This window comes from Ammospiza nelsoni, chromosome 18 (assembly GCF_027579445.1).
Source record: "Ammospiza nelsoni isolate bAmmNel1 chromosome 18, bAmmNel1.pri, whole genome shotgun sequence".
NCBI classification, from domain to species: Eukaryota; Metazoa; Chordata; class Aves; order Passeriformes; family Passerellidae; genus Ammospiza; species Ammospiza nelsoni.
Window position 1 is genome coordinate 10,679,905 of NC_080650.1, and position 23,914 is coordinate 10,703,818.

The following is a 23,914-nucleotide window of genomic DNA, read 5'->3' on the forward strand; positions in this document are numbered from 1 at the left end:
CCAGGGAGATGCAGTCACACTTTCCTTCCTCCTCAGGCAGCTGGAAAAAAAGCAAGGCAAAACACACAGAGTGTGACAGGCTGAACTGAGAGAGCAGCTCAGGCATGTCCAGATTCCATCCAAAGTTTCCAACACAAGTAACCCACAAGGAAACTTGAAGGATAATTTTACAATGCCAAAGTGAATCTCATTGTAATAAAGCCTCACATCTTTTAAACATTAAATTTCCCTACATTATTTAAGGTATTGCACAAGACCTGAAACCTAAAATCCTATCCACTGACTGGATGGACAGTTTGTTAAGAGACTAAAAATCCTTGATCCCAAATAAATACTTCCTAACACATTAATCTAGGTTAGAGGTAATAAGCAAATTACTATCACTGAAAGAATGAAAAAGTAGGATTACTTCCAAATTTTTAATATTATTCAAAATGCCAGTGTCTTGCAAACCAATCTGTAATTTTAACTGAAATTTAAATAACCTTCTACAAGCCCAACAGATTCCACATGCACTAACAGAATTCTCCTACAGGCACATTTCAAGTGTGCACGTTCATGTGCTCTCACAGCCAAGCAGCATCAGTGCCATGTTGCTCTCAAATGGCACCAGCCAAAGCCAGAACCCACAGCAATGACAGTTTTCAGAAGCTGCAGTCACATTTAAGCAGCCTTCCAGTGCACATATAAAAATGAAACCAGCTTCCTTCTAACAAGGTATTTCTGTAAAACTCTTCAATCTTGGAACAAGTAATGGAAACTTATGCACAGAAAATGCCTGTAACAAGCTCGTGTACAGTTATCCTTTGACTTAAGTACTGATTTTAGATGCAACTCTCAGTACTTACAACATGACAATCTACAAAGAAAATATTATTCTTCAATAATATATCCTCAATCTGAAAATTAATACTGGATAAGGCCAGGCTAAAGGCTCTTTTGAAGCTGACTTCAGTGCAGTTCACCTGTGTGTCATGTTACAAGAACAACTCCCAGCTCATTTCCAAACTCCAGCATATGTGCAGAACACTGCTCAAAGTACAAAGACAACCTGGGTTTTCCCAAGGAAATACATTTTTCAGGATTCTTGCACCACCACACCTGAAATTCCACATCCATGTAAGGAAGCTGGTTTAAGAATTACTATTAATGAATCTATCAGATTCTAACTTATTTAAGTAACAAGTAACTAATTATTACACTCTAGTACTTAATAAAACCAAGCTCTCTGGTGCCTTAAGACCATTTTCTCAGCCAGCTGCTGAGAGGTGACCTCTATAACCTGAGCTCTCACTCTGAACTGTGGGTGCTCCTGCATCTTTACATGGCTGAGATCAATTTTCATAAATTCTCTGCCATGAGGCATCTATTTCTGGCAGCTCCATGGGCAAGGCTCAGAACACAGAGCCTACTAAGGCATGCCAAGGCAGAGACACAGCAAGCACTGTTCCATGACATATTCTGTGTGTCTGCCCCAGAGGCTGACAGTGAGAGCATTGTGCACACAACAATCCCAGCAGGGCTGTCCAGCCTGGCACAGAGAGCTCCATGGACCTTTACCTACAGAACAACTCCAGGGGTGCCCACTGGGACACAGCAGCACTCCCAAACAGAAACCAGGCAAACACACCACAGCCCTGAGAGCTGGTGTGCAAGCAGCACTGTCCTCTCTTCTGGGAAAAATGAATAACTTGTGTACTCCCAAGGGAACAGAGACCCACTTCATTCCCAGCCAGGGAAGATGGGAACCAGCTCATCAAAGGTGCCACAACAACAGTCATGGCACCACCCTGAAGACTCTTGGAAGCTCCTTCCTCTGAATCAGCAGCTGCAGGTCAAGCTCTTTGCCCCTGTCCCTTCAGGTCCAAGCTCACCTGTCTTTGTGGACATTCACCCCACCAGGTTCTGCCATCTGCCTGTTTTCTATTATGAACCTTCTGGGGTTTTTTTCTTTTGTATTTCCACTCAAGAAAATCACCCAGTCAATATAAGCACTGCTTTTCATGTTTCAGCTCCTCCTTGTCACCAGAAGACAGTTTCTGCTTAACAAACTCCTTCCTTCCAAACCTCCAGCAGGAAACCTCAGGCAAAGTCTGAGGATTCTTTTTGCCCTCTGTGTTGAGCAGTGAGAATCTGCAATCTGAATTTGCTCAATCAAGACCCAAACCAGGAACCAAAGGGATCTCCAGATGACAGTGCAGAGCATTCCCCTCCTGTCATGGGCAATCTGAAATGACCACAAGCCAACACAACCATCACAAAAACAACTTCTCACCTTTTCCAATCACCTGTTCTTCTTCATCTCATCTCTGCATAACCATCTGCAAAATCACACACAAAACCAGACTGAGGAACCTGCCTCCCTGAATAAAAATGATGAACAAATGGGAGAGTTTCTCAAGTGATTCAGACTCCTGATCTGACCCATCTCTGGACGTAAAATCAAAGAGAAAAGACTTTTCAGTGGCAGTATTAGCTTAAGTGCCCCAAAATTATTGTTCATTATATTAGGGATGCTTTATGTATTTGGAATAAAAACGCCTTTCTGTTTGCACAAGATGCCTACTAAATGTATAATCATAAAAATTAAACACAGATGAGTAAATATCAGTCCTGACTCCCAGGTACAAGAGACATTATTGTGAAGAATTCTGCCAAGGGGGCAATGAGAGGCCTGTGCCCTGAGGTTTCCATAGCAATGCACCCTCAAGGCCTTGGACATGAATCATTCCCATCCAAAAGCTGCTGTAACAGCACAAGACAAACCCTCCCTGCACACTCACAGTACCTATACAGGAATGCAATAATAGAGCAACAAATAACTCACAATGACTTGGAAACTGCAGCAGATGAACTAAGTTCACTAAAGCTCACATGAAGAGAGATTGCATTTCATCATGGATTTTTTTTAATCAGTGATCAAAACATCCAAGAGTTCACAAGATTGAGGAAAACAAGACTATAAAAGGATGGTAAGCATGCTAGATAGGCTTGAGTACAGATGGATTAAAATAGAAAAGTTTTTGCTGTGTTTAATGGGACCAAATCCGCAACTTGCAGATATCACAGAATCACAAATTCACACTGGGAATGGAGGGAGATAATTTAATTCACTGATCTTGCTCTGGGGAGAGACAATCAGTCATGACAGGTGCTTACCTCATCTGTTGTTAAAAAGTAATTGGTGAAAAATTCAGGGACTTTCTTGACATGTAATGTAACTCTGACTGCAATTTTTGTCCACAATTTTTCTCCTTTGAAAAGTCCTTTTCAAAACTCATGGAGAGCTTTTCATACTGGCCACATCTGGGGTGAAGTGGATCCAAACATGAATGGATATTTCCACTCACATATTTCAGTTTCTGAAGGATGTGGCTGCTTGAGAAGTGACCACACAAAACTTCAAATATTCTTCAGCCCACATTAAACCCATGACTATTTACCCAATCACTATGGTACTTTTCACTTGCATTTCAAATACCACCCTTATAACCAAATGTCCACTGTCTCCTCACAAGGTAAGTGACATTAATCCACACCCAGCACGCATCCCAATCCTCTTCAAAAGAAAATTCCTCATAGGTAGGTACCAGGATTGGAACAGTGATGTCAGGGCACCTCCCTCTGCCTCTCCCTCCTTGCTCTGTACTCAGCATTCATTCCCAGAACTCTTCATTCCCAGAACCTGCTGAAGGCACACATTCAGTGTGAGGGTCCCATCTCAGCTGATGGGCAACTCTTTCAAAGGGAAATTTTTAAAATCCCCAATATAATTAAAAAAACCCCAAACCACAAAAAACCCCCAAAAATCCACTAAACCAAATCAGAACAATCAACTTCTGCTGGAAATCTGGTGTTCAATGTCAAAATCAAGGATGGAGAAAATTTCCACTCCCCTCCTCCCAAGGGTTTCATGTATTTCAAAGCATTTTTAGTGTGTTTATTCCATCAGTGATTGTCTTGGCAACAGAAAAACAGAAAGTCAAGAAATAGCAGTTGGTAAACTTGAAGCAAGCTGCAGAGTATTTCTGCACTTCCTCTGCCCCACACCAGATTTTTATAGCCATTAACTCCACATGGAAAACAACATTCACCCTCACACTGCTGCACTGACCCAATGGCTGTGGCTTTTTTGGATCATGCAAGAATGTGCCACTCATGAGGAAAACATTTTCCTGAATCTACCTGCTTTGTAAGCTTTTAAACATTCTACTATTTTATTCCTTAAAAAGAGTGTGTGGTAACTCAGTGATTAGGGCAATTTATTGCTAAGAGCAATTCATTGCTGATGCTCAGGTACCTGGCACTTGTGAGCTGCCACTGTAGAATTATTTATTAAGAGCACAAATCAAACTCAAGGACTCCAGAGCACAGTCCTAGGGCACATGAAAGAAGAGCACTGCCATGGACATGAAGATCAATTACAGCTAATTGCACAAACACTCATTTTGGCTGGGGGTGGGCTCACTCCATAGGTAAAACCAATTCTGCTTTTTTCCTTTCCTGGATCCCAGGTCAAGGGTATGACTAAAAAGCCTCTTTCAGCTGCCTTACATGTGTAAGATATACACATACTTAAGAGCCTCCATTAGGCTTGCTGCCAAACCAAAGTTAAATCTGAGTGTAACAGTTAAAGGTATAATTTTAAGTGTGAAGTCATGGCACCCACAGCTGTAAACATATCTCAAGACTCTTCTATTCTTTAGTGTGATTCATAGGAAAAGCAAGCAAATTGCTATGGCTTTGCTTCTGTTAAAGGAGTAGCTTGTTTTCTAAAGTAAGTTTACAATTTCATCTCATTGTCACATGCAGATCTCACTGTCATGCTAAGTATGAGTAATTCAGGGAAACATGGGTTATGTCAGAAAATAAAACAAGTCTAAAGTGAAACAAAACAAAGAGAAAAGAGTAATATGGAATGTCCCACTAAAACCAGACTTTCCTACACAGACTCTGTGAGGGCTCAGGCAAGCATTTCAAACTGTAACCAGACAACAATTCTGCTGTTTACCAGGCAGAGCTCCCAGAACAACATTTTCACACTATTAAATACCATACATAGATTTTTTCCTACCCATAAAATTTTAAATCTCAAGCACCTCCTCTATTCTTTGCAGAAAGCTGATTCCCTAAATTATCTCTGCAAAACCAAATTCTAAGCTCCCAACTAAATTGCTAAGAGCAAACACTCCTCTGAGCTCACTTTGAGAGGAAATTGAAGTATCCAGTAAGGCATCAGTGGACACAGACTTGAAAAAAAAACAAATTCTGTTAAAAACATTCTCCGAGCTACTCCTTTGGCTCACCCCACTGTTTGCCACCAGAACAAAGAATAACATGTTTCACAGTTTTTTGGAATTACAGCCACTGGAAGATTTCCAGATTTCACATTCTGCTTGGTGCACTCATTTCCTTGCAGGAATGGGAGCACAACTTCCAGTCCCTGCATGGAAGCACAACAATACTTCAGTCATGCAAAGGAACATTAGCCCAAACCAACACAGGACCGTGCCCACATACCTCAAAAATATTTTCAGCTCCTGATGTCCCCAGAGCTCCAGTGGAACCAGAGTCAACAGGATATTTGGGAGCTAACTTTGCAATCAGTGGTAAATGGAGAACAATTAACCAGTACAGCTTCAAATAAGTTGAACTGGACACACATATCTGAGTATGGAGTAGCCTGAACTAAAATAGAGATCCAAAAATCATAGGCTTGTCCTTGACATTGCTGTCACAGAAAACACTGCCTTTTTTATTCCACACTGGATACCTAATTTTTATCTCTTACCTAAATATACACACAAAATAATTTTTTGACATTCCTTATGCTATTGAGAAGGGTTGGTTGGTTGATTTAGACTGGGTCAAGAGTTTTGCTCTAAACTTGACAAATGAAAAAGGATCTGGGAACCTTCCCTCCTTTCTTTCTCAAAGAAAGAAAAAATAAGCAGTCATGAAAAGCAGAGCATGCTTTTGCTGCCAAATATATGTGACCACCAGCCAAGGAATCCTCTCCAGGAGCAAGATTTGGAAATTGTATCACCAGGATTTTGAAAATGTGAAAAGTACATCTATACAGTGATGTCTGCAATAGGGGACCTCCACTGAAGGAGTAAAATTTCAACTGAACAAGAATATGTGGAAAAACACATATTTTGATATCAAGATACAGAGCTTGTTAGTAGCAAATGTTTTACTTGATTTTATATTTTAATTGTGGTTTGTTTGTTTAAATTGAGCTGTACCAGATCAGGCAACTTCTTCCACAACACTGGCATCTACTGCAGACCAACTCCAGCAAACTGCTGGGCCAAGGCACAGCCCTGGTTCTGTTTCCTAAAACCATTGTTACTTTTATCCCTCCTTGACAATTAAATCTGAAGGACTCCAGCTTATGATAGGATTTGCCTATGCTGGTTTGAAAACTGAAAGCTTGAGGCAAGGAAAGCCTAACAGGCTCCACTGCAAACTGCATCAACTTCAGTTTGCTCACCTCTGATTCAGGGGCATTAAGAGTTTTGCAAACAAAACCTGCTTTTTCAAATACTTGCCACTACAATTAGCTTGGGTTTTGATATTAAAACTTATTCACAGACAGGAGAAGAAGAAAGAAGTAGAAAAAGCCATCACAGCCCTGTTTTTATAAAGCAAGTTTGATTCAGGCCAGCAGCTGCACAATCAGCAGGTGTGACACAAAGAGAAAAGGAGTCAAGATGTGGCCATGAACAAGGTGGGACTAAAATCCTTTAGGGAACAGCTTACAGACAGATCTCACTGAGCACATTGTAATACACACACCTGTAATCCAAGCTTTGCTGGAGCTAAAGTAAATTAAACAAAATTAACCTTCCTATCTTCCTGTACCCAACCTTCCATGCATTAAGTTAATTTTTAAAACAGACCATAAGTACTGTAGTTGCTGCAATATATGATAACATTTTATAATACTGTGTGCTATTTCAGCCCTTTCAGATTTGGTTTTCATTAATAAACTGCAGATAACTTTGCTCCAGCAGCACAGCTCCACCACAGGACAACACCTCGAGGCAGTCACTAACAACAAACCCAGCATCAACAACAAACAGGGCATTCGCTGAGGGGCAAGAAGCAGCCACACTGCACTTGAGAGGGAAAAACTATCAGCTTGTTTAAAGGATGCTTGAGGATGAGAAAAAAAAAATCCACTTGCTAAACTAATTAAAGAAACTGTATTGTCCTTAACTGTCTATCACTTTACAAAATACTTCAGTTCAATGCAGAGGGCAGATTCAAATCATGCTGTAGTATCATAAAAATTGCCAAACAGAAGTATAAATACAATGTTTTTGTGGAAGAATTAAAATCAGCAAATATCAGAACAAGATGTAAATATGTAAGTATGACAATGCACATAAATATATGTATGAGACATCTGACAAAACAAGAGAGTTGCAGCTCAGCCTCAAGAAAGAACTGACCACACAGGGAGACTTTCCTCAAACACAGAAAACTGTTTCCACCTTCCACAAATAATCAAGAGGAGGACTGGAAGGAGGGAGAAGAGAGGAGGTCAAACCAAGATCTGTTACACACAATCCTCTCTTGCCAGAGCCACAAGTATATTTCTTTATGTAAATTTTCAGATTCCAACAGACCAGTGAACTCTGCAAAGGTCAGTCCAATATTTAGCCTACTCCAAGGACTTGCTGAAACAGCTCTTTTATCTAAATTACCACTTTCAACTGTATGAATTTTCAAAAAACAGCCCTTTTTACATCAGGAAAAAAGGCAAATCAAGGGGGTGGTTACCATAATTAAAGTGTACAAAGTACCACTGTGCAAGCTGTCTACAGCTTTATGCTCCACAGCCTAATCATGATCCAAATAACATCGTGCTTCAGAAAGGGCCATAAGGAAATGTCAGTGGTTATCCTTGGCACAGGAAAGTTTTCTGCAATTTTGATGGCTAAGACCTCTTTGGATTATAAAAGTATCAATTTATATCCCAGTCATATATGCAACCTGGAGTTTTCAATCACTTGGTGGTAAAGCTCTGCATTACACAGAAGGTTGCTCAGTGCTGGGTTTCATTTTCTGGCGCTTATTCTAATCACAGGAAAAAAATAAAAACTTCCTGAGAATCTTCACCTTAGGCTCCCATCTATGTTTTGATCTCTGTAATTTCTACACTTAACAGGAAAGTGCATTACAATGACTATAACCATATAAAACAGGAGGATGCTCCCTACATCCAGTTTATAGTAGAAAACATTTCCCTTGCAGAGGGAGTCCCAGGCTCTCCCACAGAGGATTCCCCAGTCCCTGAGGTGCCCCAGGAGCTGCTGGTGCTGCCCCAGCTTGGGCACAGCTCTCCCATGGGTGCTGCTCCTGCAGAAACCCTGCTGGCACCACAGTGCCAATGCTGACAAGCAATTTCTGTCATGACTCAACACTGTCAAACAGCTGCCACACCACAATTCTACAGATTTCAGATCTCAGAGGACCCTGTGCTGTAAGCTGATAAAACATGGGAGTTTCTGTCATTTGGAGTTCAATATTTGTCCCAGTCCTCACTGCTGCTCCATCTGGAGCTGGAAGACAGCAGTGAGCAAGTATCTCCTATCTGCCTCAGAATTAAGAGATTCATATTTACTCTGCAGGTTATTGCCAAACAATTAATGTTCCACCTCTGATAGTGTGTGCTGTAACACTGTCTACAAGCACAATAAATTATGTTTTCACTTAAGGAAAAATAAACAAACAGAACCCAATCCAACCTCTCTCAAATAGTCAGAGAACATCAAAACAAGCTCATAAAATTGAACATAGCCTTACTTTTGAGTATTTTCAAACCATGGCACTTGGACTTTTTCTAAATTTAGAAAGGAGGGATAGGAAGACTTCAGCTCTACACTTGCTCATGTCAGGAATTCCCAGAAGCTCCTTGGGCCTGTAACAGACCCAAAGCTCTGTAAGAGTATCAGGTTACTTTGGCAGACACAGGCACAGAAGTCAAACTAAGCTGAACAAGTCTGTTTTCCAAACATCCAAACATGATCAAAAGGCACAAAAAATAGAAAGCAGAAAGTGTTATCATTATTCCTGATAATACAAGAAAAAAGTGCTGGTAGGGCAAAAAGTGAGCTTCAAGTGGGTGAAGCAACTACCAGCAATGAATCCAGAAGATGTAAGGAATGTATGTAAGCTATGTATGTAAGGTATGTTTCCTTTCACACTTGAAGCAGAAGCACTGACTGAAACATGCCTACTACTTTGCTATGTGAGCGAAAAGCCAAGGAATTAAAAAGAAAAGCCAACAAAACAACAAAAGCAAAAAACCCAAACTTCCATGGAGCTAGAAAGAAAAGCTTGAAGTAAAATCTCACACCTGTAATATTGTAATGATCATATTTTATAGTTCCAGTACTTGATTTTTTAATAATGCACTGCTATTCATAAAACCAGAAATATAATTCTAAAATAAAAAGCAACATAATTTGCTTTTTGAATAGCAAATGCAAGGCAACTTCTTTACAAATACTAAACTCTTTTAAGCAGGAAATAAATTAGGGCCTACACTACCAATATGTCAAAGAGCAGCTTTTCACTGCTGAATGGATCCCACCCAGAGAGAATGCACAAAGGCCCATTTGAACACACCACAATTCCCATGCTTAGTTCAGTTACAACTGAGGCAGTACAAAGGGGGAAATTAAATTTAAAACTGGGAATTTCCTCCTGTCCTGATGCAACTCACACCTTCAAGCACAGGACACACTCCACTAAGTCTCTTCAACAATGGGAATAAATTACTATTTTATTTAGCACAGAAGGACAACCCAAATAAGCAAATGTGTGTTTATTTGAGGAAGAAAATTTCTGAGCAGAAAGCACCAAGATGAGACTACAGAGAGCAGAGCAGGTACCTGTGCCAAAGGCTGGGTGACTCAGGGTATCATGAAGCAGGAAACAGAATTTTAGCTTCAATTGTTAGCATGGCACTAAACACACATCAACAGACTCCAATGCAATTACCTTGATAAAACTGCACATGATTTACTACAGGAGTCAGTCAGGGTTTTACATTATGAGCATTAGGATTTCCCCATACTAGTGAACCTATTAATGCCAGTATTTTGGACAGACACTTCAATTTTCCAAATTTTTTTGAGTCATGTGGTGTAAGAGCCCACAGCCCATCCAGCACAGGAGAGAGGACTGCTGAGGGGGAAGGCAGGCTCAGATAGGAATTTAGTTCAGTGTGAGCAGAATTATTAGCCTGTCACTGGGATGAGGGCAGAGAAGAGTTTCTAAGATGACTAGGAGAGATAGGAACTGAGTTTATGTAGTCTAGAAAAATACACAGTAAGGGGAGAAACCCAGAGGCAAAAGTAAACACTAAGTGGAAGAACTATGAGATTAAAACGACCTAAAATTGTGTTACTCACACCAGGGGAACCTACACTCTTTCCCAACACCAAACTGTAAACTGATCCAATTCCCCCTCAAATCCAATTTCTTTTTCCAATTAACATCTCCATAGTCACAGGAACACTAGTGACAACACAAGAAGTGGCAGTTCTTCCAAGTTTCACCCACTGTGCTTTTTTGGGGGAGGGGACACCAAAACCCAAAGAACACAAAAACCAAGTGGACCAGTTCCAAATGTATTACCCAGTATGCTCTTTTCAGTCTTGAGAAACAAGAAAAAGAAGGAGAACATGTCCTACTGCTCTTTTGTACTCACTTATTCTAAACAGTAGAGGTTTAATTAAATGATAATGTTCAGAGATTATTAGAGGCATCTCACATGCTGAGCTGGGCTTCCAAATGCTGAAATGCTTATTAACAGCAAATTTTCTCAACAGCAGCTGTCATGTCTTCAATATTGCACCACAAAAACCTTTTGGACAAACTGAAGTACAGGAATCTTCATGCACAGGACCAAATGAAATCTCTGTTTGACCAGGATCAAATTACAGCCACTTGAAAACTGCACTGGTTTCATCAGAGAGATATTGTCATTTCATCGTGTATCATTCTCCTCCCACAAACACAGAACTGAAATGCACACCCCAGACCCTGCATCACACCACACACAGGGTGAGTCTGTAATATTCTGCAAACCCAGGCTTGAAAACTATTAGAAATCCCAAACAAAAGCAAAATACTATTTTTACTGGACAAAATGTTTGCCTTTTAAAAAGCAAATTTCTAGGTAAAGGCATTGAGATAACATTACACAGGAAAGTAATTTCTCTCCTGTTTCAGGTCATCCTCTCATTTGCACCAGTCATTCTAAATACACATTTCATTAATTCAAGCTGTACTCCTTTAATGTGTGTTTTAGGCTAGAGAAACTGCAACACAGCAGAGCAGAGACCCACTTCTAAAAAGAAGTTTTTCCCTCAGTATTCATTAAACATCACAGCAGAGTCAGATTACATCTCCACCAGCATAAACTGAGCCCAGACAAATAGTCCAGCCCTGACAGGAGCAGCCACATCAGATTTTTCAGGAGTTGGTAAAAATCATGACACTTCCAACCACATGGATAGAGAGGAAAACACATAAAGGCAAGCCAGGTTAACTTCTATTCTGTCCATCTTTAACAGGATTGCTTTGAACAGAGTGAACAGACACTTCAGTATGAATTCTGAACCCACAGAGGCAATGGCCTCCAATTTTGACATTAACTTAAAATCATTTCCCCAAGGATTAGGGAATTAACAGCTCAATGCTTTCAGGAAAAACACAGAACTGCTGGGCTCAGTGGGGATGTCCATGCAGCAGCAGGCTCAGAACAACTTAATATATGCCTGGCATCCAGGAGCTACTATAAAACAAACATGATGTGGTTTTGAGCACAGGCACAGTAGAAGACTCAGCTTTCCAGGAAATTTTACATGCTGGAAGCCTAAATGCTGATCCTCCACCATCTGTTTCAATTCACATTTTCATGTAATGTATGGAGCGAGGAACAAAACACAAATCAAAGTGAGTGACCGGATTGAAACACTTCAAACAAACAAAACAGTCTTTTCAACTTGGCAACAGTCTCCCACTATCAACATTCAAACAAGTGAAATTAAACTCTATTTGTGGGGAGGAGCAATCTCTTATCACACCAGCAAATACACAGCTGGAGAGACAGAAACCTTTCAGCATGTACACATGAAAGCTGTGATATCCTCAAGGGGTACATAAAACACCTATGTAGCATTAATTTTAAAAATTGCCTCCCACCAGAAGCAGATTTACCGTTTTATCAACAATATTAGAAAACTAGAATAGGAACTAACATTTGAAAATCTGAAGTTTTCCTGCTTGAGGAAAAAAAGAGTGTAGAGCTAAGGACATTCAAAATGTACTGAGAAAATAGAAAGGGGTTGCCAAGGTTCTCTTGAGCAACACCTGGAAACTGCTATGGGAGAAAAAGAACCCTGAGCTGGAAATGCAGTGTTTCAGCAATCAATATTTTCATAACACATTAGCATATTTTCATAAGACTTTTGATCTATCCATTCAAACCAGGCAGGCAGGATCCATTTTAAAAGCAGTATTGTGAATAATCAAGAGTGTAAGACAGCCCATAAAAGAGAAGTCAGCCTCTTTTTGAAGTCATTTCAGTTTTAATTCATTTAACTTGCACAATTTACCTCAAGGGTTTTTTCCCACACACATAAAACATATATGGGAAAGACTTAAAATCATTACATACAACTTAAATTTTCTACTCCAAATCCTATATTGTACCTGTACCATTATTTTAATTTCTGAATCCAGAAAAATAGAGAACAATTTTCTCCAATCAACTGACCTCAATCAATTTTTTTTCCAGCCAGAATGCAAACGCCTGGAGTCTTAGAAACATTTCAAATACAATCCTTGTGTCCCCCATAACCACTCCTAATTTGCTTGGTTTCATCCCAGCTCTGGATTCCAAAGTCTCACAGCCACCTACAGAAATACTACAGAGCTAAATCCTCCCAATATCCTTCTGTAATCCCAGAGGTACTTTAGCAACAGACCAGTCTGAAAATACCCAAGTGCCCTGGGAAGGCACAGATTACACTCTTTTGTGCTATATCAGTATTTCTGCTGATATTTCTTGCTCAGAAACAAAATGCTTTTTTGGAAAAGATTCTGTAGTGAACATCCAGATGTTTAACCTTCCTAAAAATAACCAAGTTCACCCTTGGAACAGACATAATTCCAGAGCACCCCTTAGGCAAAAGCACTCACATCAGAACTAGAGCATAGACTCACTCCAATAAAAGTTAAACTCAGGAAAATGTAGTAGCAAGATGACAAAGCTGACTTGAACATCACAATTTTTGGTTGATTGTTGAAGACACCTACTAAATTTAGGCACAATTCACAGTGTTTGCCACATGCATTGATTCCTGTACCTAAAAACAATACGCTATTTTGAGACCAAAATAATACTAAAATGCTATTTCACTTTCATAACATTATTCACATTTGATTGTACAGAGTGAACAAAGTAAAATGAAAAATTTCAAAATATCCCTTAGTCATCCTTTATGTTTTATCTGAAATCTGCTTTTGCGTAAGAAGTAAAGCACAGTGAGGATGGAGCTAACACAAATTTTAAGCTGTTTTTAAAATACTCTCTCATCACTGTTTGGCACTGGGGAGACTTTTTAAGTTAAGATTTTATGCATGAACAAGTGCAACTTGTGTTGCACAGGATTAAGCAGAACAACAACAAAATCACAGCAGTGCAAAGTTTCAGACATTTTCCCTGCCTGTTTTGTTGTCTGTATTTTAAGACAGTTCTAAACAAAAGTATTTAAAATGCAAGAAAAGACAAATAATTATGCAACATTAACAAAGTTGGGCAACATTTTAGGATGAGAAAGGGAGAAAAATGTGACAAAAAGATGACAGATACAATTTGTAGATGAAAAAATGAAGAGAACTTCAAACTGAACTTTTTTTACTCAAGACTCAACACTGGTTTGTCCAGATATTTTTTTCTAATATCACCCAAAATTTCTTTTAAACACAACAGTATAACTCTTGGAAAACACATTTTCAACCCCAAGCCAGTTCTAAAAATACCAAACACATAGAGAACCATGCAGCTCTTGAGGCAAGGGCTCCCATTTATCAGTGCTGCTGCAGGACATGGGGGGGTTGCACTCGTGCAAGTCAGAGCCAGGTTCTGCCAGCACCCAGCATTTGCTGGCACCTCAGCAGGCAGATGGAACAGTTGCCATTTTCTGGAACTGCCATGCTGTCTATAAATTTGTCTGTTCAGTCAAATGGACACAGGTTATTCAGGGCCCTCTTCACTCCCAGAGCAGCTCCCCACACAGTCAGTGGGGAAGGACACATTTCTGCCCAGGCCTGACAAGTGCCCTCTGCTCTCCCCATTCCCTTTTATGCAGTATTTTTGCACTCCTGGAGCTGGAGTTTAAAATTTAGGTTTTTTTCCCATCACCCCATAATTTCTGATGTGTTTCTGGAATATACCAGTAAGAATTCAATTAGTCTACATAGGTTTTGTATAATACTGGTATTTTCTGTCTCTGATTAATAATTGTGAAGGAAAGAAAGACTGGATTAAAAGTAGCATGATTTTAAAGAACTACATGCAAAACATGCATGCAACCCCCAAGAGTTTTTGCTCAATTCAGCTCATGATGAAGTTTTCATTCTTTTCTCTTTCAACAGCTCTCACTTACTACATTCACCTAAGCAACCCCATGGGAAACCACAGACATTACTAAATATTAGAAACTCAGTGGAAGGCAAATGCTGGATTTGACCAGGAATGTGATGACAAAGAGTTTGCTCTAGGCTTCTTTCATGTTTTAGAAAGCCAATTTGCTTTCAGTTCATTTTAGGGGAAGAATGACATAGATTCCAGAGATGTAGTCAGCTATATGAAATCTTGTTTCACAAAACAGAAAATATGAACCACAATGTCTGCTCTCCTGGGAACAGAGGATAAACATCTAATCACATAGGCCCTTACAAAGGAAAACATTATCTTTTATTGAGAAAAAAGACTAGAAAAACATTCTTTTTCAATATTAAGCATTTGATTTTCTGCACTAAGTGTGCACTGGCAGTACAACTCAGTTCCAGACAAGGTGCAGTATGAACTACCACAATGCCACTGGTAAAGCTGATGATTTTCATCTTTTTCTATCAAATAAGATTTAGTAATATTATACAAATTACCAGCAAATTACCAGCAAATTTCAGACAAGATGGAATTTAACTTATCTTACCCATAACAACAAGAAAAAAAAGCAGAAATATATCTGGCATTATGATACACAGTCACAACACAGAACAGAATAATTTGTTTTAGAGTCTCCACTATTACACATGGACAACAAAGACACTGCCATCAGCTTTCTTCAGTGTTGATACTTCCCTGGTGTTTAACACACCTTAATCAGGTCTAATTTCTCTTTCTAACTCCAACAAACACCAAAATAGTCTGCTGGATTTATTACTCATTTGCCAGATTGTGCAATGACTTCCCATTAATTTCACAGTTACAAAAGAGTCTCCTTGGGGTTTGCAAGACCTGTGTAAGAATCACAGAATCACAGAAGTTCAAGACTGGAAGAGACCTATAAGATCATCAAGTCCAGTCGATGTTCTAACAATTCAACTAGATCATGGCAGCAAGTGCCACATCCAGTCCTTTTTTGAATTCTTCAAGGGATGATGACTCCACCATCTCACTGGGTAAATGATTCCAGTATCTGACCACTCTTTCTGTGAAATATTTCCTTCTTAATTCTAACTTACATCTCGCTTGACGCAACTTGAGACTGTGTCCTCTTGTTCTATCTGTTGTCGCCCGGAGAAAGAGACCGACCCCCAGCTCACCACAGGCACCCTTCAGGAAGTTGTAGAGACCGATGAGGTCACCCCTGAGTCTCCTTTTCTCCAGGCTGAACAACCCCAGCTCCCTCAGTCGCTCTTCGTATGGCTTGTGTTCCAAGCCCCTTATTAGTCTCGTTGCCCTCCTCTGGACACGCTCGAGTAACTCGATGTCCCTCCTAAAGTGAGGGGCCCAGAACTGGATACAATACTCCAAGTGAGGCCTCACCAGTGCTGAGTACAGGGGAAGAATGAAACTGCTCAGCATGAAACTGCCACCCATCAGTTCTACAAACTCATGGCCTTTCCAGTTCCAGCCCTCAGCTCTGAGCAGAAGGGTCTCTCTCAATGTGTTCCTCTCTTGTGGAACACAAATTTGGCAGGGGCACAGTGCTGCTCCTGACCCCGTGCCTCCATCTGCACCAGACAAAACACATCTGGCTCTTCCCTCCTCCCTCCAGGAGAAATACCATGAATCAGGTCATACATCTTCACTGGTAAACTGTGAGACACTCTGGCAGCAGCTGTCCTATAAATTTATAAGACAGATAAATTGTGAGCATAAGTAAGCTGTATTCCTTCCCTGCCCATCTTTCTGTGCAATCCTAGCAGTGTCTTAATTAGCAGCATTAATTATTTGCCATGGTAATAGGGAGATATTCAAAGCACAGAATGATAATTTCCCTGAAAGTTCAAACAAGACACTGGCTGGAGATGCACCTCCTGAGACATTATTAGGAAAAGACAAATAAAAATATAAGAATCTCTACCACATCCAAAGCCAGAGCACTGCACAAGTGAAAAATTTCTTTTTAAAACACAATACAGGTACATGAATGCTGTGATGCTTCTCATGGTGAGCTATGAGAAATATAATTATGCCTGGAAAAGTCCAAGCACAACTGAGCTAGTTCCTAACAATGTTCAGACAATGGTCACAGGCAAATTGTGGCAAAACAGCAGGGTCTGTAGCAGCTGATTACAGATTTCTGATGTCATAGCATAAGCCATTCAGTAGCAGTTATTTTCTTTCAAGGGGTTAAACAATTATCCATCGCTAAAAGAAAGAAGGAAACATGACAAAAAGCCCCCAGGCCAAACAAATGCCCCGAAGTAAAGAAACCATTCCACCAAACAAACACAGCCCAGCTCCTCATTTCCAGGTGACTGTGGAATGTGCCTCAGTGTGGAAATTACACCTGGTACAGAACCCAACTCTTGTTAATGAGCAAAGCAGGTCACTGATTACCTGTCACTAAACTCTGCTGATAGCATGCACTTCAATTCTCTCTTACTGAAAACAACAGAGATCCTAATCCAGCCAGCACAGGGACAGAAAGGGATTCTCAGCCATTCTCCTCACATTTTCTGCTTCAGAGATTTTCCTGCCTTTCCAACGGGGAAAGCCCAGTCAGGCTGGCAGCAAGGAGGGTCTGTCACTGATCTCAACCAGAGCAACACTTCAGGAGGATCTCAGAACCAACCACAACCACACAGCTCCCAAAACACAGCACCTTCCTTCAGCCTCACCCAGCACACCTTCACGTTCATGGGATCTTTCCTCTTGGAAAGAAAGGACCCCAATTCAGTTTGGTCAATTCCCTAGTTGCAAAATCAAAAGCAATTTCTGACACATTTAAATCTTACAAAGCAACTAGAAAGAAGATTACTTTTGTAAATAAAATTGCAAATGGCATTAGAGTTGTGCAGGATTTTTATCACCATTTGGTCTTAGCCCACTTGCCTTGTATCAGAAATGGGTGGGTGGCATATCCCTAAGTTTAGTAAGATTTTTTTAAAAGAAAAAAAGAGACCTAGTTACAACATGCTAAAAATTCCCCATCATCAAGAAAACATCCACTCAGCATTGATTACTAAAAATATCTCAACATATATACCCAAGACACTTTTAGTTACAAAACATCTACTACTCAAAGCAACTTTTGTTTCCAAAACAAGAGCACCATGAATTTCTATTAGCTGGGCATTGTGCAGAGTTACTGTCCTCAGGTGTCTACAACTACAAGAAAATCTAAATATTTGCTTCATTTTTACAGTGCTTGCACAGAAAAAATAAAGGACATCACTCCCCTGATAAGGTGCCACACTAGCTAAGATCCATGAATTCACACCATTCCTACAACTATTTTTAAATTACTTCCTTTGTTCCTCTCTCTTTACAAACTATCATCAAAAGAATTAACAGCCACAGAAACGAAGGAGAAGTTGGATCTCTCTGGATGATTTGGGGCATTATTCAGGGTCCAGAGGGGTCAGGAGATTCTGTGATCTCACTTCAACAAATTTGGACAGACTGCAGCCTTTCCAAATCAGTCATATAGACACTATAAATAGATTGTCATGGAGTTCTAGAGTCCTGCTCCTCCAGAGCCATCCATTTCCCATGCAGTATCAAGATCCAGGACATTCAGCAGCCAGTTGCTTAACAGCACTGAAAAATTCCATTATAGAAACTTCCAATAGCTGAACTACAGTGAGCAAAATAAGGGCTTCTATTAGCAACAAGGGATAACAAATTTTCACACTTTACTCTAATGAAAGGGAACTGTATTAGTGTCTTCCAGAACTGGAGCAGTAAGTTATCTGAACCAGGTTTCAGACAATTGAGTGTTTAACATAAGAAAACACAGCCTGTCTTCTACCAGTGCAGTTCAGCCTCATCCCAAGCACTGTCAGCCATCCAAACCCAGAAGTGCCATTTTTCTAAATAAGGTTGTTCAACCTAAAAACTCTACACAATTAATTGCCCAGCTCCACCCTTCCCTTGGTCCTCTAACAGCCACATTACCCAAGAGTCAGATTGTGCTGCAGTTCCAGGGCTAAGTTCATCTAAAGTGCAGCTGAGGCAGGCACATCATCCCAGGCATATTTATTGACAATGTTTCATCATACACAGAATGTTATGCTTGCCACAGTGCCAGCAAGCAGTCAAAAAAGGACAAAAGAAAACGGATTATTATGTGGCAGAAAGGGAGAACTCTCAGGATAGACAGGACAACTCTTGTTGGCCTGCAGTGCTCTGCCAAGAGCCCCAGAGCTGTGCTCAGGCTGTCCCTGAGGCAGGCACAGCAGCACAGACTGTGCAGGCTCAGCCCGTCTGACACCTGCAAGGTGTGAGCTGAGCTCACTGCTCCATCCCAGAGCTGCCACTGCCCCAGCTGAACAGCAAAAATAACCCAGCAGCACACACAGGACAGGCTGTGTCACCTCTGAGGACAGCACACACAGGACAGGCTGTGTCACCTCTGAGGACACACAGCCTGTGTCACCTCTGAGGACAGCACACACAGGACAGGCTGTGTCACCTCTGAGGACACACAGCCTGTGTCACCTCTCAGGACACACAGCCTGTGTCACCTCTGAGGACAGCACACACAGGACAGGCTGTGTCACCTCTGAGGACCTCATCAACAACTTCACCTTGAACATCCTTCTGTAATGCTCTGTAACACAAATGTGTAATAGTTCTGGCGGCTTTGCTTGGACAGGGAACAACACACTGTGCAAAAGGACTACCTCAATATTTATGACAAAAATCTCACTAAATCTGTAATCTGACATGCAGAGAGGTGGGAAACAGACTAAACCAAAAAAGTTCAGACCAAAGGATGTATCTCCATCTGAAGCAACACAGAAAGAACACACACAAAAAGTACAGCAGGTTTCCTAACAAGCACACAGAGGAATACCCTTACTTGACACCATAATTGATCACTTGCACTTATCCAGAAGCCAAAACCAGAAGATGAAGTTGATCCTCTCTGATGTTACAGTTTCACTCAAGCCACACAGATGATACTTGAGTGGCCTAACTTGCTCTCAAAGTATTACCTAAAGACAGTCTGTGCAAATTCCTGCTTAACTTCTTCACCTTCACCAGCTCCATCCTTTATCCCCAGGCTCCCACTGCAGCCCTGCTCCTCATCTTGCACAGGGTTCTAATCAAAGCTGTTCAGGAGAACAACCTGTCCCAGACACCACAGAGCTTCTGCCCAGTTCTGGATTTGGTCACTCTCAACACAACAGCAGAGAAATTCTTCCATCTAACTTTGTTCTAACTATCTGGAGTGTAATACTCACTGCATTCAAGGACTAATAGAAGAAGGGTTTATTCACACTCATAAATTTCTTTTCTAAGTGACAGAGTTGGTCATGCAGAGCAGAACTCTGACAGCAGAATGTGCTGCAAATCCATCTCCTTGCTAAGTCACTGCCTCCTCATAAAGCAAATGCAACAACTGAAGAAAAGCAGTGGTTCAGAGCAAGAAAGAGCAGGAATACTTGTACTAGAGCCACACAGCTGGTTTGTCTGTGAGATACAGGTGGCTTTGGCAATGAGTGTGACAAAAGGTTAACACACACACACACACTATGGGGTTAACAGCTGGAACAGAAGATACCATAGCAAAGACTCCAGGGTCTCCACCTTTTCCCTAAACTAGCAATCATCACTTTGTAGATTACACAGGTTAAGAAAAGCAGCTGCTCTAAGTGATGGAAGAACATTCACCCAAACTTAGTGTACAAAGACATTACAGAGTCCCCTCAGGTGTGGAGGATATTGATCTGAACACTGCATTGCTTCCTAGACAAAACCCATCCTTCCATCCCAATATATATAAAAAGTCTTATTTGGAGGTTTTATTTCCACAGCATTTCTTGTACTTAAGTAAAAATATGCAGAATACCATGATACTAATAATTTTTTTTAAGTTATCAAGACATAGTGGGCTTTCCAGTATGAAAGAGCTTGGTTGTTTTTATCACAGAAATCAGAAAACAGGATGTTTTCTCACCTATATTGACTCTAAAGCCAATCCAAAACCACACCTCATACCTCTGACACTGGGACTGGTATTTATTGATTACGTGCTTAGAAATCCAAACTCTTTTTAGCAATGTATTCACAAGTCAGATAAAAAAATAAAATTAACAACTAATAGTTTAATCAAAGCATTTAACAGCCATGCCTTACAATCAACAAGCCAAATTGACCAATATGACCTTGTCAGAAAGAGCAGCTCTGAATGCTGCTGAGGGGTTTACAGGATTACTTTATCACTGCCTGGGTAGAATGAAACGTGATTTTATCAGCAATCCATAAAAGAATGAGTTAACACCATCAGCACCCAACTCTGACTCTTCAGTGACAGGGGTAAAAGTACACTCCTGAGTAACCAGTCTGTCTGGCCACATTTAAGCAGCTTTAATCATGCTGGCCCTGTATTAAGACAAATTCATGGTGTCAGATGATGGCTGGTGAGATTCTGAAATGAACTTGGCTACTCACAACGGCACCAAGCCACAAGGGGATTCAGCTGGAATAAAAATACAAAACACTGACCATCAAAACAGGCACTCTGCTTTTGCCACCTCCTACTGAGAGGCAAATTAAAAAAATAAAAATAAAAGATCATGAGTTGTCCTGAGCTGGACTGGCCAGGGCCTGATGCTGCCTCACAAGCTGTGGCAGAAGCACAGAACATCCACACACCCAAGTGCCAGGGTCATGGCAGCTGAGGCAGTTCCACAGGCAAAAACAGGTAGCAGAACAGACAGAGACTCTTTTCAACAAACTCTTGCCCAAGTAGCTAAGAAGCTTTTCTTGTGACAACAAAAAGTAGGAACATTCTTTAAAGAGGGTGTTTTGGAAATCTTATGAAACTTCTTCCAGTAAAGCCCCCTGCAGAGAAATATTTTTGGTTTATGGCACACTGTTTTCATCTTTTGATTCAGCTTTAAGGTACCATGCTTTTTTTATCTGCAAAAATATAAAAAATAAAGAGAAAGATAACTAGCTGGAATACTAACACTGGGGTTCTTCTAAGGCACTTAAGTATGATAAAGACTTATCTTTCTGTTCTGTACCAGCTGTAACTGCTTACAGCTGCATCTGCTTTAGAAGTAGTCAACTTAGCAGAAAATTAAAGAAAAAAAAGTTCAGCTCTTCACTATTTAGCTTTAAAGTTTCCTTTTTCTTGAGGAAAAAAGCACTCTTTAAACTATTTTCACCATAAAGCTTAATTAGATTCTACTCTTCATCTTCAAAACCCTGCAGAGATCATAATGTTCCCCACGAGAGCTTTTAGCCCTTTGTGGTAACTTTTCTGAGCAGCTATTCAGGGGAAGGTGCAGGATCAGCCACCTCCAGGAGAGTTCAGGGAGCAGATAATCTCTCCTGCAGCACACAGCCATCAATCTGAGCTTCTGAAAAGGATCAGAATGACCTTGCACCATCAAACCTAGAAAGCAAGGCAGACACACCTCACCTCAGCAGGCTGCAGAAATCCACACCAGCCAGCTCTGTTTGCTCCTCTGCCTCCTGCTGCTTCACCCACCTCACCTTTAGCTAACAGTGACCCACAGAAGGGACTTCCCATTGACTAAATAAGTCTAAGTCACACTACACCTATTTTATCTTGCCACAAGGGTCTGACAGAGATGATGGTGAGATAAATCACAAATGTAATCTGAAAGTGGCACTAGTAAAGTCACTTCTTTGTGTAAAAACTCACCACTGAGCTTTGGTATTAGACATGCAATATATAAAACAACTCACCACTGAGCTTTGGTCTTATACATCCAATAGATCTGTATCAACTAACTGCAATAATTACTCAGAATGCACTGTTGAATTTCTACCCACTACTAAAGTTTCCAGATAAATTTAAATCAAGTTTTAAGCCTGGGCTGTCTGACCAGAAGAGATGTCAGATGGCCAGGAGCCACCAGAACTGAGTGGAGCCATAATTCAGCTGCTGTGTTCACCTCTGTCCTGCTAATTGTGCTACTGCAGAGCTCAAACATTTTGTAATCCTGGTTCTTGTCCAAGCTGTGCTATCTCAACTGGAGTCAGCTGGGCTTATTATTCCAGTAATGACTGAAATTAAAATAAATCCTGAGGATATACACTTGCTACTAGCTTAGCCCACATAGAGAACCCCTCTGCAAAAGTGTCTGTGCTGTAGAGAAATGTGCACCAGATTTACATGCTGAGATCACTTGATTTTTGTACCACCTGAAACCACACTGCACCATGGATCCACATGTACAGGTTTTTGCTATTCTGACATGAAGCTGCTACTTTTGCAGTACTACTGTACTGCAGTACTACTGTAATGAGAAAATAGCATAAGCAGAGCTCCCAGACTTCTGTGATTCAGTCAAACACATCAATTTTTAACATTTCTGTTGATCTCAAAACTTCTGAAATAGTTTGAAATATACTTAAAATTATGTATCATCTCAAATTTACTAGAAGTCACCTGCTGGCTAGTTGTCAGATGAACAAAAGGACTTTTTAAAGATACTTCTGTCCAAAAACAGCAGAGTACATAGGAATGAAGAAGGAAATTTGGACTTCCAAATTGAGCAAGCAGAGAAGCACTGAGTACAGCTAAGAGGCCTGCAGGATGCTTACCTTTAGCAGTCAGTAGTTAATGTTGCACAGAACTATTTTTTCCTTTGAGATGAACTGAAATTGAGCCTATTTCTTGAATAAGTAAGGTAAGCTTGCCAACTCCTGGCTAAAGCTAAAGGCTGTGTATGAACAGAGGGTGGAACCCCCTGGGTCTCCTCCTGCTTCCCCCACACAGCCTTTGCTGTGGAAGCTCCTGCAGGAACAAGGTTATGGCATTAAAATGGAAGAGAATCCTTCCCCAGACTTTGGCTACATACTGCCTGCATGGGAAAAGAAGTTTTTGGGTCAAAAGTCTATGAACGAGCTACAGGAAGTAAAGGAAGAACATCCAAACCCGGAGTCACAGTAGGAAAAACTGAGAGTCAAACAGTGTAATTTCCCTTTCAATTCCACTGGTCAGGGAAAATGCTACCATATACAAACTCTGAGAGATGATTTTATATCTCCAATTTCTACATTGTCAACTTCAGCAATGGAATATTAAGGATAACACTGTACAGTAGAGAATTATCTCCTTAGTGCATTCTCCCCTACTTTATGACACTGGCTGTGATGGTTTTAAAGTATCCCCTTTCTGACATCCTGAAAAAAAGTCCCTTCAGCCTTATTTCATGCATT

At 40.6% G+C, this 23,914-nt stretch overlaps 1 protein-coding gene across 2 annotated transcripts in view; it reads right to left on the reverse strand.

Annotated features, from left to right (window-relative positions):
* SPPL3 (signal peptide peptidase like 3) overlaps positions 1-23,914 on the reverse strand; it is a 56,937-nt gene that overhangs the window by 25,929 nt on the left and 7,094 nt on the right. The gene's annotated exons all lie outside the window — the stretch shown is intronic.